Source organism: Canis aureus, chromosome 16 (assembly GCF_053574225.1).
Source record: "Canis aureus isolate CA01 chromosome 16, VMU_Caureus_v.1.0, whole genome shotgun sequence".
NCBI classification, from domain to species: Eukaryota; Metazoa; Chordata; class Mammalia; order Carnivora; family Canidae; genus Canis; species Canis aureus.
In genome coordinates this window covers 38,878,152-38,893,281 of record NC_135626.1, presented here as the reverse complement: position 1 = coordinate 38,893,281, position 15,130 = coordinate 38,878,152, and the positions used below count along the sequence as shown (strand labels likewise).

At 59.0% G+C, this 15,130-nt stretch overlaps 1 protein-coding gene across 2 annotated transcripts in view; it reads right to left on the bottom strand.

Moving 5' to 3' along the window:
- RARA (retinoic acid receptor alpha) overlaps positions 1-12,015 on the bottom strand; it is a 44,426-nt gene extending 32,411 nt beyond the window's left edge. The window contains exon 1 of one of the 2 annotated variants that reach the window (XM_077853133.1): positions 11,861-12,015. The gene's annotated coding sequence lies outside the window, so the exon portion shown is untranslated. Of the gene's footprint in view, positions 1-2,654; positions 2,850-11,860 lie in introns of those variants that run through there. The other variant, XM_077853132.1, reaches the window with a different exon arrangement.
- Between the last annotated feature and the right edge of the window lie 3,115 nt (positions 12,016-15,130).

The window sequence follows — 15,130 nt, the reverse complement described above, 5'->3', positions numbered from 1 at the left end:
CCCAGACACTCTCAGCCAATCCTGCCAATCCCCGGAACACTCCGTGGACACACACGGAGATCCAGGCCCTCGCCCCCACCCTCTATCCCCCTACAAACCGTGTGGGCTCTAGACAGCAGCCAGAGGGTGGAGAGGGAAACAGAGGGAAGAAAGACAGCAGGCATCAGAGGAGATGTGCAGCCAAAGCCCTGGGAGCTGGGGTATCAGTTGCCACACTCCTTTCCCAAAACCCAGTAAGTCAAGACAACCCTGGTCGTCTTGCCAGGGACCCTGCCAGCTTCCCACACTCCCGAAAACCACTGCCACCAGAAAGGGGTGTGGGGCGCCGGGCAAATGGAGATGTTCATTAGTCATGGGGATAGGATTACCTTCCCCAGATGCCCACCACCCTAGATCCCAGATACTGCTCCTAAACAGACCCCCAGAAAGGCCCAAACACATCTACCCCTCAGCCCAGCCCAGGTCCCGCCCTGCCCTGCCCCAGACCATGCTGCCCAAACAAATGAGAGGGAACTGGGCACTGAGGTTTTATATTTTGGAGCAGGCCCCACCCTCATGTCACACAGTTCTGAGAACTAGAGAACCTAGAGTCTGAGCAAGAAGTAGGTTGGGGGAAAGGTCCCAGAGGACAGAGCCAGCTTCTAAGACCAAAGTATTTAGGGAAGGGAAGCTGATTAATTGGGATCTGGGTCAATGCCCCCAAAACAGACTTGAAGGGCCACTCAGACCATGTCCTCTCCCCCACACCATATGGGGTGGCAGGAACCACGTCATGGCACATGTGGGTGACTATGCCCAGCGGGGGAGGCATAGGGGTGATCAGGATGGGGCTGCCCACAGCTAGCTTCCTGCCAGGCTGCCACATGGTTGGGAGTAGGAGGTGGACCAGAGAAGTGTCCCAGAATGGTAGCAGGGGCATTTAGGGTCAAACGAAGGATGGAGATTTGGGGGTTATAGGAGGAGGTGGCCAAGATGAAGCCATTCCAAGCCATTCCAAGGGTCTTCTCAGAACTGCCGCTTCATCTGCAGTGCCCTCACTAGTCTCGTAGGGAAATTCCTGCGGTGACCATTTTGTGCACGTTCACTCACACCCTCAAAGTCCAAAGCTAAGAGCCTCAGCTCCCAGGGGCCTACTGCAGTCTGACCCTAGTGACCGTTCCTGTCTCAGGACCAACGCGGCCCAGCCTCCCAAGCAAAATGACTTCTTAGCCCCTCCCAGTGCACTAACATCTTTTCATAGCCACAACCTCCCTGACCACCCCCCTTCCTCCAGCTCCAAATACTCTTTCTCTTGTTCTTCCCCCAGACTCATCCCCACCCCCCACGGGGGAAGCCCCAAGGTGCTAAGCCACCTCCACTCCAATCTGGGGCTTCCCCGGCCCAGCCACTCCGCCGAGAGCACACGGCCCTGGAGGAGAGTTTGGGGCTTGAGCCCACTTTGCAGCAAGACCTGGTGCCCTTACCGAACTACTTCCCCAGAACGACCCTGCCCTGTGACCACTGCAGCCAGGGACGCGGACAAGAGACATCCCTGAATCTCCCACCCAGGGAGCTGGAGAAGGGACAGTGGTCAGGAGCAAAAGCGAGGGGGAGTTTGCAGCAGAAGGTGGGGGAGTGTTCTCAGGAACAAGTCCCTCTAAGAACATATACATACACATGTGCACACAGCCCACAGGCAGAAGGCAATCTGGTAAAAGAAGAGGAAGCTGGCACCAGGTGAGTGGGGAGGGTACCCCACCACGCCAGCTCACGGGCATCCTATCCAAGAGAGGATGGACAGAGGCAGGGAAATATCTCCCAAGGCTGTGGGGCTTTTGCTGCCTGACTTCCAGAGGGGTTGGTCCCCATCCCCAGCCTAGCACACTGGTGGCCTGCCCCCCTTCCCACCGAGCAGCCTGACAATAGGGCAGTGCCCAGAGAAGAGAGGGGGCATAGCCAAGCCGATTTTCCAGCGCCGCCCCCCCTTCCACATACACATCTGGCTAGCAGCTTCCCCTCCTCGTGGGTGGCACCAAGTCCCAGGCATCCTCAGCAGAGCAAAGACAACCAGCCCATCCCGCCCTCCCCTCGCCCCAGAAAGCTTCCACAACCCCGGGGTGGCACCAGACCCCAGAGAGCTGCCTCCCCTGCCGGCTGGGCACTGACTCCCGAACCCGAGCCCGGCGGCTCCCCTCGCTCCACGGGGGACACCAGCTGAGCGGGCCCCGCCCCCCAGCCGGCGGCTCCGGTGGGGGTGGGCCTCGGGGCCGATTCTCCCCAAACCACAGGGCAGCTCAGATAACAGCAGGGAAAGGAGGGGGCTCGTCCGTTGGGCATCCGATCTCTCCCCAAACAGGTTTGAAAGTCTTTTTTGTTTTGTTTGTTTTTGAAGAGAAAGGGGAGAGGGAGTGGGAGCTCCCGGCGCCGGGACACGCGCGGAGACAGCCCCAGAGCCTCCCGGCTGCGCGCGAACCCTCGGGCGCAACCGGCGCGCACACCGGGCTCCCCCACCCCGGGCTCGGCGGCGGCGGGCTGGGAGCCCCGGAAACCCCGGGCTCCCGTCGGAAGCCGCCCGGCACCGCGTCGCCGCCCGCCGCTCCCGTCCGGGGCAGGCCGCGGGGCCCCGATGCCCGCGGGAGCCGGGGGCTCTCCGAAATCCCCGGGGCAGAGGTTACCTCGCAGCGGGAGGAAGCAGTCCGTCCGGGGCGCCCGCGGGCTCGGCGTCTGCCCTGACCCTGCGCCTCGGGGCTGCTAAGCGTCAGGGGCGCGGGGTCCCGGGAGAGGAGCCGTCTGGGGGGCCGCGGCTCAGGGGCGCGGGGCGAAGGCAGCGGCCATGGCGAGTCACGTGCGGAGGCTGAAACTTTACCCGGAGCCCCAGACTGGGGGGGGGGGCGGAGGGTACCGAGCGGGAGGGGAGGCCCTCTCCCCCCCGACCCGCCTCCGCCCGCCCACTGACCTATCACCAGCCAGGGGCGGGCCCTCAGGATCACGCCCCCCCTCCTTAGCCGACCCGGGGAAGGGCGAGTCTTAAAGGAGACGTGCCCAACGGAGGGCTGGACCGTGGGAATCCGGGAGAATTCCCTCCCTCTGCCCCAAAAGGAGAGATTCGGAGCGAGGAGGAGGAGAAGTTCTGCGCAAAGAATGGGACGAGGGCTCCGTAGAGAAAGGACAGCAGCCTGTGGTACGGCGCTGCTTTGCCCCCAACCACACCCACACTGGCAGGGGCACGGATCACACACACACGCCCCACACACCTTCACCGGGGAAGAGGGCGTGATGTGGAAGTGAATACAGGGACTCTGGCCCTAGCCTTCAGGCCCCTGACTCCTACACTTATAATCCTCCAGGGGTCAATCGGACCTGAGAGCTGTGCGACCTTGAATTAAGTCGCTTCCTTTCTCTGAATCTTAATTTTCTCATCTGCAAAAAAAAAAAAAAAAAGGAAGTGCAAGAGTAGGGAGACCTCCCTCGAGTAATGACTCTTCTGCTCTTCCTCCAAACACCTCTTCAGCTCGAGCGGGTCGGAGGAAGTCGGGCCCAGCCCAACCCGTCACGGCGTCCCCTCGCCAAGCCCCCTTTCCCTCCAAAGGGCAGTGGCCCTTGGATCTCCCAGGAGGCTAGCAGGGGGCGCTCAGGAGCACCCGTCCATGCTTGAGGGCTCTCGGACCCCCGCTGCTCTCTCCTGGCCCAGGCTGGAGGAGCCAGGAAAGCTCACGTTCTGGTTCTAGCGAGGGGGGTGGGGGGTCAGATCTGAACCACTGTGCATCTGCAGAGACCCCAGTCCCCCAACACAGCCACAGGCCGCTCCGTTAGGACGGCTCCCGTCCCCACCTCTAGCAGCCTACTGGGGGATGAAAGAACAATCACAGAGGAACAACACTCCCCCCCCCCGCCCCCCGCGCCCCGTCAGAGAAGTGGCCACAAGTGCCCCCACAGGACTTCCCACTGGAAGGGGAAGTGTCACACTCCCAGGCCTCCACCCCAGCGAGGAAGAGACTCTCAGCCTGACCGGGCTGGCCGAGCCCTCCAAGCCACCGGCCCGACAGGCCCCCCGCTTTACAGACTAGGAATTGGAGGTCGGGAGCGGACACGGGGTTCTGTCCCCCATGGCCCTGGCTTCCCAGCGGGGTGGAGGGCCGAGGGATCTGATTGCCTCCCTCCAGCTTTACGTGCCCCACGCCACCCAGCCCTGCGAAGGCGAAGGTAGGACAGGCCGGTCGGCGGGACCGCGGCCCTGAGGTCCGCGACTGGGACTGGGGAAGGGTGCTCGGGCCGCGCTTCCCGGGCCCCTTCCCGCCCTCCAGGCCCCGCTGTCTCTCGCTCTCGTCTGGATTTCCGTCCACCGGTGCGAACCGCCCGCCCAGCCCCTCCCGTCCTGTCCCGTCCAGATCCATCCGCAAACATGCGCTCAGCGGGCAGGAATGCGCCAATGGCTCCCAGATGTGGACTCCGACGCTTAACCCCTTCTCCCCCAGCGCTCCCCCCACCCCCGGGCCTTGCAACCTGGGTCTAACCCGCAGCAGGGGGCGTCACCCCGGTGAGAGACCAGCCTGGGGTGGGGGCTCTGCGCCAGGCACCCCTCGCCGGCACAGGTTCTTCCTGCCCCAGATTCTACCGGTATCCCCTCCAGCTAAGGCTAAAGGGGAAAGACCTTGAACACAAAAATGCAAGTATGCACAAACACAGGTACGCTGCCTCCCATCAAGGGCGGCCTTCGCATATACCTGCCAGCACATAGGGTCATGCACGCTGGCGCATATCGAGATTCAGATGTGTAAATGCATACACAGGGCACCCGTATATGCACACCCGTGTGCATGTTCACAGCACACAGGTGTGCACCCCCACGTGCACACACAGGGCACACATGTATCCACACCCTTGAGTAGAATCCAGCAAGCTCACGTAAGACACACAAGGTCATGGAGCAGAGTGTGGGGCACACTCCCAAACAGACCTAGCAGTAGGCCCATGTGCAGATGAAGGATGAGATTCATACACCCACACACCCATTCCCCACAGGGGGCCAGACACTCATACACCCCTATGTATAAGCACACAGCCCACAAGGCCTCTGGGGTACGTCCTCCCTGCTCAGGGCATCCAGTCCCACAGGGCTAGTGTCTGGCCCCACCTAGACTTGACTCCAGGAAACCGGAGAGGTCCCCATGGGAGGCCAGGACTCTTTAGTCTGCAACAGCTGAACTCCAGCTATGCTGGACCCACAGCAGGGTTCCCATCCCCCAACCTGCAGAGACCCTCACTCAGAAGGGAGAAAAGTGCAGGAGGCAGCAGGAGACTGGTACATGGAGAAGAGCCACAGGCCCAGGGGCTCCTTGCTCTTTAGGAAAGACACTCTTGGGGCCCGCCCTTGCCCTGTTGCACAAAAAAGGCACTGGGCTGGGGAAGGAGCCTGAGCCACTGTTTTCCCAAGGCAGGGATCCCTCTCCAAACTAGGCGAAACCCAAGAGAGCCCCCAGCAGCCAAAGGAGATACAAAATAGCCCTGAGAGCCCCCAGGAGGGCCCACGCTTCCAGCAAAACAAGGCCTCCCTCTCACAGCCTGTGGGCAGCTCCTACCCAATAGCACCACTGGTAGTGTGGGGAGCAGATGGGAAGCTTTGCCCTCCAGGACCACCTGGATGAAGGCAGGGTGGGAGATGTGTGCTGGAACCTGCCCAACCCCTGACTCCTCTTCCCCTCCTGCATCCCAGAGGGAGCTCCTCCCACAAGCACACTAGGCCCCATTCCATCTGATGAACACAGTCCCTGAAGGGTCATCTGGGGCAGGGATCCTGCTGCCACTGTGCAGATGAGGAGACTGAGGTGAAGAAAGGAAACTGCCTTGCCCAAGGTCATGCAACTTGCCAGAAGAAGCGGCGGCAGAACTAAGATTCTGGCCCACAGTCTCCTCAACTGCCCCCCCTTCACCCCGAACCAAACACTGACTCACAGTACCCCGCTGCCTCCTGCTTCATCCTTTACCCCCTCCACAGAGCCCATGGGACAAACACCATCCTTGCACGGTGCTGCAGGGTTGTGGGTGGGGCCAGGACACACCAGAGGCAGATCAGAGAAGGCACCGGGGGCTACACACACGGTCCCCCCCAACCCCACCCCAAGCATGGTGCCCACCTGCCCAGCAGGCACAGCCGGGTGACTCAGCTGCATCCGGGGGAGATGCCAGGGCAGTGACTCACCTACCGAGAAGAGCTGAGCCTGGCATCTTGCCAGCCCCAGGACAGAAGTGACTTAGTCACCAAGACTGAGATGCCCAGCAGGCACAGCCCAGGCACTGGGGACAGGGGTAGGCTGTGTCTGTCCTCCATGGTTACATGCGCCCCCTGGCGAAGAACAGGCATCCTAGGGCAAGCTGTGGCTGTCCCGCCCCAACCCCTCATCGCTGCCCACCCTGGCTCGCCAGGTCCTGTTCCAGTGCAGACAAGTTTTGTGAGACCCCTAGCCTGCCCTGCCCCACCCCGCCCCCTGCCCCCTGCCCATCACTCACCACCCACTTCCCCACCAGCCCCACCTCCTCCTGCCACCCAAGTCGTACCCTGGCTGCGCGGCTCCTTTAACATGTCCTGGCAGCACCTCCTGCCCCCACAGCCCCTCTCCACCCCCGGCGCACACACATGCACTCACACACACTCCTGCCAGCTCTGCTCCTGCCAGCAGCTGCTGAAGCTGTTGAACAGTTGAACAGGAGGGGAATCAGGAGGGTGGGGTGCAGGGATTGGGTTACCAGAGGCTGATGGGGTGGGCTGTCACCCAATCCCTCCCCAGCTAGTCCTCCCTGGGCACCGTCTCCCTCACCCACCTGCTTCCCCTCACCTCTGGCTGGCAGCCTACTGTCCTTTAAACCCCTCCACCCCCACTCCACCCAACCTAGAAAATAAATGTTCAAGAGCATTTGTCAAGTAAGACCAGCCCAGTATAGGAGAGAAAGAGAATGAGAGGGACAGAGACAGAGACGGGCAGAAAGAGTGATTCCTGCGCTCAGTGCTCCAGCTGCAACCACTAGGTGTGTATATCTCTTCCTCCGTGGAGCTGGAAAGGGACTGAGTAACTCGCCAAGTCCCCGGAGAGTTGGGGGGGGGGGCCCAAGGGGAGTCGACAGGCTGAACAACCTCAATCCATTTGCACTATTGATTTCTCACACACTGCAGCAGGCCTGATGGGGGGCATGATAAATCAGCCCCCCAGAGACCTAGAGACTGAGTGGAGAGAGGGGGATGGGCTCCTGTGCCACAATTTGTGGCGCATTGTGCCGGGCTTGGTGGGGAGGGGGTGGCAACAGAGGAATAGGAGCAGTGGCAGGAGGCAGGGTGGAGGAGGGCACATTGGATTCAAGCCCACCTGGAACACCTCCTTCAGGTTGGATCCAATGCTGATTGGAAGAAGGAAGTGGGGCGGGGCAGAAGCACCCCATTTGGCTCCAAACGCAGGGCCCTGAACAACTCCAGGGGGCGCTACTCACAGCATAGTCTTTGTGCAGTATGGCAGGCCCCAGGGATGAGGCTGAGGCGGGAGGCTGAATTCTCAGGGACCGTGATCCTCCCAAAGTTCAACCAGCTGCCCCTGCCCCCCAGGCCTTGGGAGGAGGGTTCACTTGTGTCTGGAAGCCTGTGGTAATCCACCCACTCTTCTGCCTGCTTCCCTCCTTTGTCGGTGGCATTGGCAAACAACCAGAAAGACCTAGGCACCTAGGCGGGGGCAGGATGGGGGCTCTGGAGAGCCTGCAAGACTATATCCTAGTCGTTGGTCTGTCCTCAGCTCATCCCAGGACTGTGGACACATCCAGGCCCTCTCTGGGTCTCTAAGATGGAATGAGACCTGTTGCCCCTTCCCTAAGGCGTCTCCAAGCCCAGGCTCATCAGCCTCTGAGCCTGTTGGAAGAGGCCCAGCACCTCGATTCACACCAGTGGCCACAGGCCACCTAAACAAACCCCAACCCTGACCTCCTTCCAGCCTGGACACAGGCTCTCTCCACATGATGGAGATTTATAAACAAACCAAGCTGGGGTTTACCGGAGACCCTGCATAAACAAGCAGAGAGGGAAGCAGACCAGGTCCTCCTTTTTGCAGTAGGGCAGGGAGTCACAACCCACCAGATGCACCGAGGGACCCTGATGAGAGAAACTCTGTACGAGGGGTCTGGGATGGGACCGATGCAGCCCGATGACTGGTTGGGTGTCTTAGAGCAAGTGACATTCTCCCCACCCCCGTCCAAGGAGGCCTGTTTGCCCCTCTGTAAGGGTGAGGGATTGCCTAGGTGGTCTCACAAGCCCCTTCCAGTTCTAAGTCTAGAACAGAGAGCCCTGAGGGGTCCCCAGGGTTCCCACGCCCCACCCCACCCCACCCATCTACCTGGGTCAGGACCCTGTGTGCAAGGCCCTGCCCTAGCCCCAACGCACCTCTCCACCCTATCTGCTGCCCCTCTGGCTCTTCCTCACTCCTCCGCCTGCCTGCTTACCCTCACCTTGCCCAGCCCCTCTGCTGCCCCGTGCTTTTCTGCACGTCCCTCCTGCCAGGGGACAGACCAACTAAAAATAGTCCCTGCAGCCTTTCTCGCCCACAGCTGCCCAAAGAGCAGGAAACGAGGGGGGCAGGGAGGCCCGTGTCCTGCTCTCCCCCACAAACTCCCAGCTCCAAACCAAGTCCAGCGCTCCAGCCTGGGGCTGGTGCCAACTTGGCCATCTCAGGGGCATCCCACACCCCTTCCCAAGGGGGACGCCTGCCCATAAGTGCCTACAATCCTAGAGCTGTCCCTGCCCTCCAAGAGGAGGAGAGAGGAGGCAAGCAGTCTAGAGGGAAACCTTCCCAATTTCTGACAAATCAGTGCCAACCACATTGTGGGCACCGAGAGGGCAGGGCCTGGCTCCACTGACTGGTCTTTTGAGGGCAGAGGGAATTGGCATGGGGAAGTTTGTGCTGGTTTCCTTCATCCTGGCCCAGCTGGAGAGAAGACGGAATAGTGCCCCAGCCTCAATTATGCTAATCCCCTGCTCCCCCAAATGTGGGGGTATGGACATAGAGGTTTCAATGGCCACCCCCAGATACCATGGGAAAAAAAGCTAAAAAGGATAGCAGTAGATCCTGGCTGCCCACATGTAAAGATGGAAGCCTGGAGGCGAGAACAGGCCATGCCTGCCAGGCAGGGCATGTGCTGCCCCCAAGCTGAGTCAGAGGCTAGAAGGGAGGAGTCGGGGGGACTGTGGTGCCCCCACCCCTATCCCACCTGGGATTCTTGACACCTCCCAGCCCAGGGAGAATGCCCTCCCCACACAGGGAGGCAGGAAACCAGCTTAGCGACTCTCTGGAGGCCTGCAGAGCAACCCTGCACCAGAGGCAGGCGGGAAACCCAGGAGTCCTGGCGCCCAGCCCAGAGAGTGAGTGAGAGAAATACCTTCCAGGGGAGGAAACAACCCAGAGTGAGGCAGACACATGCTGCCCCCAGCAGCTCCCAGATGTGACCCACAGGGGGGAACTGGCCAAAGGGGCTGGATGGGGAAAGTGCACATATTTCCCAACAAGAAGAGAGAAGAAAGAGGGGCCATGGGGATGGTGGGAGGAAAGGCAGGGCAAGCCTGGCTCTCACCTGCTGTCCTCTCCTCCAGGTCAGTCAGAGATGGTGACATTAAGGCCACCAAAGATCAAAGAGGTCCTGGAGTCCTGGGCAGGTCTCTCCCTCCCCAGGTCTTCATTCCTAGCTTCCTCTGGCACCCCTTCCCCGGGGCCAAGCCAAGTCAGGAGTCCGCAGGCCCACGGTGGTGCCTGGGAGGCCTGGACAGTGCCAGGGGCAGCCCTCATACCATCCTCCCACTGGCTTACCCCCCACCCCCCGCCTGCTCTCAGCCGTCACACAGATCTCAGCTGTCCAATCCGATTAGGGCCCCTGTCCAGTGAGCCGGACAAGGAGGCCACTGGGCAGGGGAGAGACAGGGACAAGGACGCTGAGCAGGAATGGCAGAAGGAAGGTGGAGAAGGTGTGGAGCCCCAGAGGAAGAAAAGCCTGGTGGAGAGATCTGTCCTCTCTGACCACAGGCTCTCTGGCCACAGCTACCACCTGCATTAGGGTAATTCCACAGCCCCGGGGGCAATGGCCTGCCTGGTTCTGCCATCCCGCAGATGGGCAAGGATGGGGGTGGGGGAGCCAAGGCAGAGAGGGTGACCTAGATTTAGGAAGAGAATCCTGTCTGAGAACCCCCATCCCCCACCCCAGCCATAACTACTATTTGCACCAGGCTGCCCAGCACACTATCCTCTGGGGTCTTTATAGAGGTGTCCCTCTCAAGCGAGTGGGGCTTGCTACCGATAGCCATTTTTTACAAATGAAGAAACTAAGTCAGCTGTCTTCCTGGTGTTGGCCTCACTGAAATAAATGTTCCTGTCTCACCAAAACAACAATAAAAAAAAAAAAAAAGAAGAAGAAGAAGAAAAGAAAGAAACTGAGCCTTCAGTATAAATGCATAGACATGCTCACACTCAGAATCTCTGCTTCCTGAGTCTAGAGCAGAACTAAGTCTGAAGTCACTCCATTATCCACCCTTTCCTCCAAAACCAACCCTTCCGGGAGCCAGGGAGTCACGGAGAAATGCAAAGCATACCCCACACCTCGATAGAGTTACCAGATGGGGACACGCCACCCACTCCACCCCACAGAGAGCTACAGGGCTTCCCCCAAAGTGTGACCAGCCTTTCCTATCATTCTTCCCCAGTCGGCTACGCTCAGAGGCAGTACACACACACATTCACAGTTACTCAGACAAGTCATACATCCCTCCTGCAAACCCACTAAGCCAGAATGAGATGCCCTAGATCTTCAGAGAGCAGGCTTTGTCAGCCCCCAACTAGAGGGAAAAATAAGCCACTGTAAACAGTAGGTGCCATTCAGCCCTTTCCCAGGGAGCCTGTAGGAGGGGAGAAGCCTGGGGGTAACACCAGGAGCCTGAGGCTCTGAAAGCCGAGAAACCCAGGGAGCTGGCATGGCTGGGTGGCCTCCCTGATCTGGTCCACACCCCCTTCCCCAGCCATCTGGGCTGAGTCTGTGCTGGCCTGGGCCACACTCTGGGATCTCTCCCTGTCGTCGATGCACACAGCCACCTTTATCAGAAGCTTATAGATCTTAAAACCACAAGGTCTACACACACACACACACACACACACACACACACACACACACACGGGGGTGGGGGGGTGTTTCTTGCAATAGGTGCCAAGGTGTTGGCAGAGATGGGGGCTCCAAGCTGAAAGAACTTTCCCTAGAGGAACAGGTCACCAAAACGCACTCACAACCTCCACTACCCTCCAGCAAAGCCTTTAGCACCCAAGTGTGAGATGAGCCCGGAAAGGGGCATCGGGTCCCCTAGAAGGTGAGTAGGGAGCTGGGGGATGCCCAAGTCCCAAGCTCTTGGGGCGGGGAGGCCTGGAGGAAGCCAGAGAGAAATCCCCCGGAGGCTCCCGTCCCTCTCCCGCTCCCTCCGCTATCCGCCCGTCACCGCCAATTCTCCCGTCGAGGTGAGGTGGGGGAAGGGGGATTAAGCAATACTGCAAAGGAGGGTGCAAGGGCGTGGGGCCTGGGCAGACCTCCCCCTTCCACTTTCCATTCTTAGCCTGAGATCGGGCAGCGCCGAGACGGGGGGGGGGGGGCGGGGGGGGCGGGGGGGCAGCGCAGGAAGGGCGCTGTAGGGTGCGAGGGCTCCGAGCTCTCAGACACCCCACTGTTCCCAGGCTCCCACCTCCCAGGACCACAGTGAGCAGTGGGGGAGGAGGGATGGGGAAAGCCTGAACTGGCGAGAGGGAAACGACCCCATCAGCAGCTGGGAAGCCCGGCGGAAGGCGGCCGAGGGGGAATTGGGAAGGGGTGCGCACGGTCCTACCTGCTCAGGTGCGTGCTGGCAGGGGGGCGATGGGGTTCCCAGGAGAACCGGGGAAGCCCTCTCAGCTCGATTCAGGATTCCCCCCTGCTTCTGGGTTAGGCTGCTGCAAGAGGCTCGGGTTCCCGTTGGGTCCTAAAGCCCACTCTCCAAACAGGAGTCTCTCCCGCCCTCTTCCCCCAGCCCTGCCTGGGTCAGCGGGTGCAGAGCTGACTGATGGGGCTGAAGGAACTCACTGGGAGAAAGGCGGCGATCTGAGTCATGGGCTGGGGACCGTAACAGTGCTCAGTCTCAAATGCACAGCACAGGCATAAGGGTAGGATAATATTTGACAAGAGGAAAAAGACATGTCTTCCTGCCTGTCCCCAGCAGATGATTTGGGCTTTGATGCTGAAGATGGGGGTTAAGATTTCCTTCCTTATCACTCCTGCTAAGCCACTGAGCCATTGAGAATTTGGGGATAGAGGCATTCACCCCATGACCCTCATAGGGCACGTCCAGGGACCCCTCCCCACTATTCCCAAATACCTAGGAGGCCCCCAGGGGAGGAGGGGGCGATCCCCACACCACCCTGTGCCGCGGAAGTAACAGGGTGGCAGTTGGAAGCTGATAGAGTTTCATACCCCGGTGGCAGCGCCAGTTGTGTGTACCCGGGGGTGTGTCAAAGTGGGCAGACATGTACATACAGGTGAGAGCGTGAGCAAGTGGGGCTGGGGGACTTTGGGTTACAACCCTCACCAGAAATGGCAATTGTCAGTGGAAGAATGAATGAGATGCAGAACCGAGAGGTCACCTGATGCCACTACCCAGCCCTTAATAGGATCTCCTGAAACTTTACCAGAATGAATACGGTAAAGAAAGAGAATATTTATCACAGGTACCATGGGGGATAAATATAGGGGGCAGAGGGGCCTCTTAGCACAATTAGATCAACTTCAAGGTTACGGATCCAATTTAGAATAGGTGATCTTCTCAGTGGCTCAAAACGAGGCATTGGGATTTGGGGTTGGTGGGCCAGGGAAAGGTGGATGGGAGCTGCAGAGGGCTGGAGCGAGACTATTTTGCAAGGAGAGTTGCACAGATCTCCAGCAGCAGCAGAGCAGGCAAAGTGTCATGGGGTGAAGGGCCGGGGGAAGTCAGGGACATATTCGAGGGCAGGGAGAAAGCATGGCCTCTTCCTAGAAGGGGAGAGGGCAGCAATGTTGCATCTACCTCCTTCTCTGTCTTACAGGAAGGACTGAGCAAGGGAGCTAGACGGAATGGATGGAGGCCCCAGGGTGGAGTCCATGGGGTGAGCTCAGGTCAAGCCTTTCTCCCTAACGTGCCTCAGTTCCCTCCCAGCTGTTAACCAGGGCTCTTGGTTCTTCCCAGGCAGTTAATGAGTGTTTACAAAAGAACTTGGAGATCCTCAGATCTCAGCTGGGCTGCCACTCCAGTTATAAAGCCCAATAAGGGCTGAGTGTTATTTGGAGAGGGGAGGAGTAGGGCATCAGGGAAACAGACTACCCTCTTACAAACTAAGGATAAACCGAGCTCAGAGAGGCGCAGAAGCCTCTGCTGCCACAGGATATCCTGGTGCCCAGGGATGGAGGTCACGTACCCCAGTACCTCCAACCACCACCAAAGGCTGGCCTCCGACTAACTGCAGGCAGAACCCAGACTAGCAGCTGGTCTTCATTAACTCTAGCTTTTTCTCACCCCCCACCGTGAACCCACGGCTGGCTTCTCCGGGCCTAGGCTAGAGGGGGCTGCCCTAGCCCGACCTTGCAGCTGACTGGGGGGAGGGGGGCCACACCACACCAGAGGCCAAGTTACCAGCTGAAAATAAAGTTGGAAGCAAGATTCCCTGTCCCCACCGGGAGCAAAGAAAGAGGAAAGCAAAGAGTGTGGGGGTGAGAGGGTGGAGGTGGGGGAATTTAGGGCAAACAGCAGGCAGTGAAGTCAGCTGGATAGAGGCCCAGAAACCCCCACACCCTGGGGCCAAGTCTTACTCCAGCTTTGCTTTCAGCTTGAGTCTTGGCTAGGCCCCAAACTAGGGAAGGCCCTGGCTGCCCCTTCCCGCCTCCCTACCCCCACCTTTATTAAATACACATTTTATCTCTCAGCATCTTCATTATCTTAAGCGAAGGAGACAAGCAGTGGATGGCTCGGCGGCAGAGAGCGGCGGGGAGGGGGCGGTGTGGGGAGCAGACGCACCCTTGTTATAAAGTGCTGATCTAGCTCTTTCAGGCAGTGTGGGAAACAGAGGAGGGATCAAAGAGAGGGAGGCTGATTCAGAACTCAATTAGAGCTTTTTAAAAAAGGAGCTGGCTCTCTCCTTTCGCCAGTCTTCAGACAGCCTCTGCCCAGGCCCCTTGCACCCAATTAGCTTCTACTGCCAGTGCCTTGGGGCTGGGGTTGAAAATCACGGGAGGCCAGAGGGCACACCTCCTCCCCCCCACCACGGGGGCGGGGGCAGAATGCACTTCCGAGAAATGGGAGACCTACACTGTTTGCCACTTACAAGACTCCGTGTCAGAGGGCACCCTACATCTTCAGTTGGAACCCGAGATCTTAACTTTCCTCAAGAGTTGAAAGTGGGACACCAGAGGTATGTTCCTCCCTGATCCCTTGCCAGCTAGAGACACAGCTTCTGGCCCATCCCTAGGGACACTAGGAACATCCAGGCAGGCACCCATCTTATCTTCCCAGCCCATAGGTAGGGCGTGCTCTCTCTCTCCAAACCCGAGGCTTCCTGGGAGCAACATGGAAGTTGCCTCAAGCAAAATGCCACTACATCAGAGGGAGAGATTGGTACGCATCTGCGAGGCCAATAGAGGCCAATAAACGCTCCACAATGTGTCAAGACACATCTTGTTAAGATGGAGCACCCTTCTTTTACAGGCGCCTACTCCACCTCCATGAAGAAACACGGGCAATGTTTACCTCCGGAAGGCAGCGTCTTCCTTGGTTCATTTGTCTGTTCATTCGACAACTGTTTACTGAATACCTACCAGGTCCCGGACATTGTACTATGTGCTGGGGACAGACACAAATGTAACATTTCAAACTTGGCTCTTTCTTTTGGTCTCCCTCAGTAGTCAAGGCAACACCTCTCAATGGATATTTTTGAGAATCCCCAAGATGTATCTCCATCCTCCCTCCCAGGTCTCATTAGTAGATCTTAAAAGGGCACTTAATGATGGCAGGGAGCAATGGATGGGGTTGGGGGGTGGGCAGCAAATAGAGCTCCGTCAACATTTTTGATCTCTGGGTAGCTTGGACCTCACACAT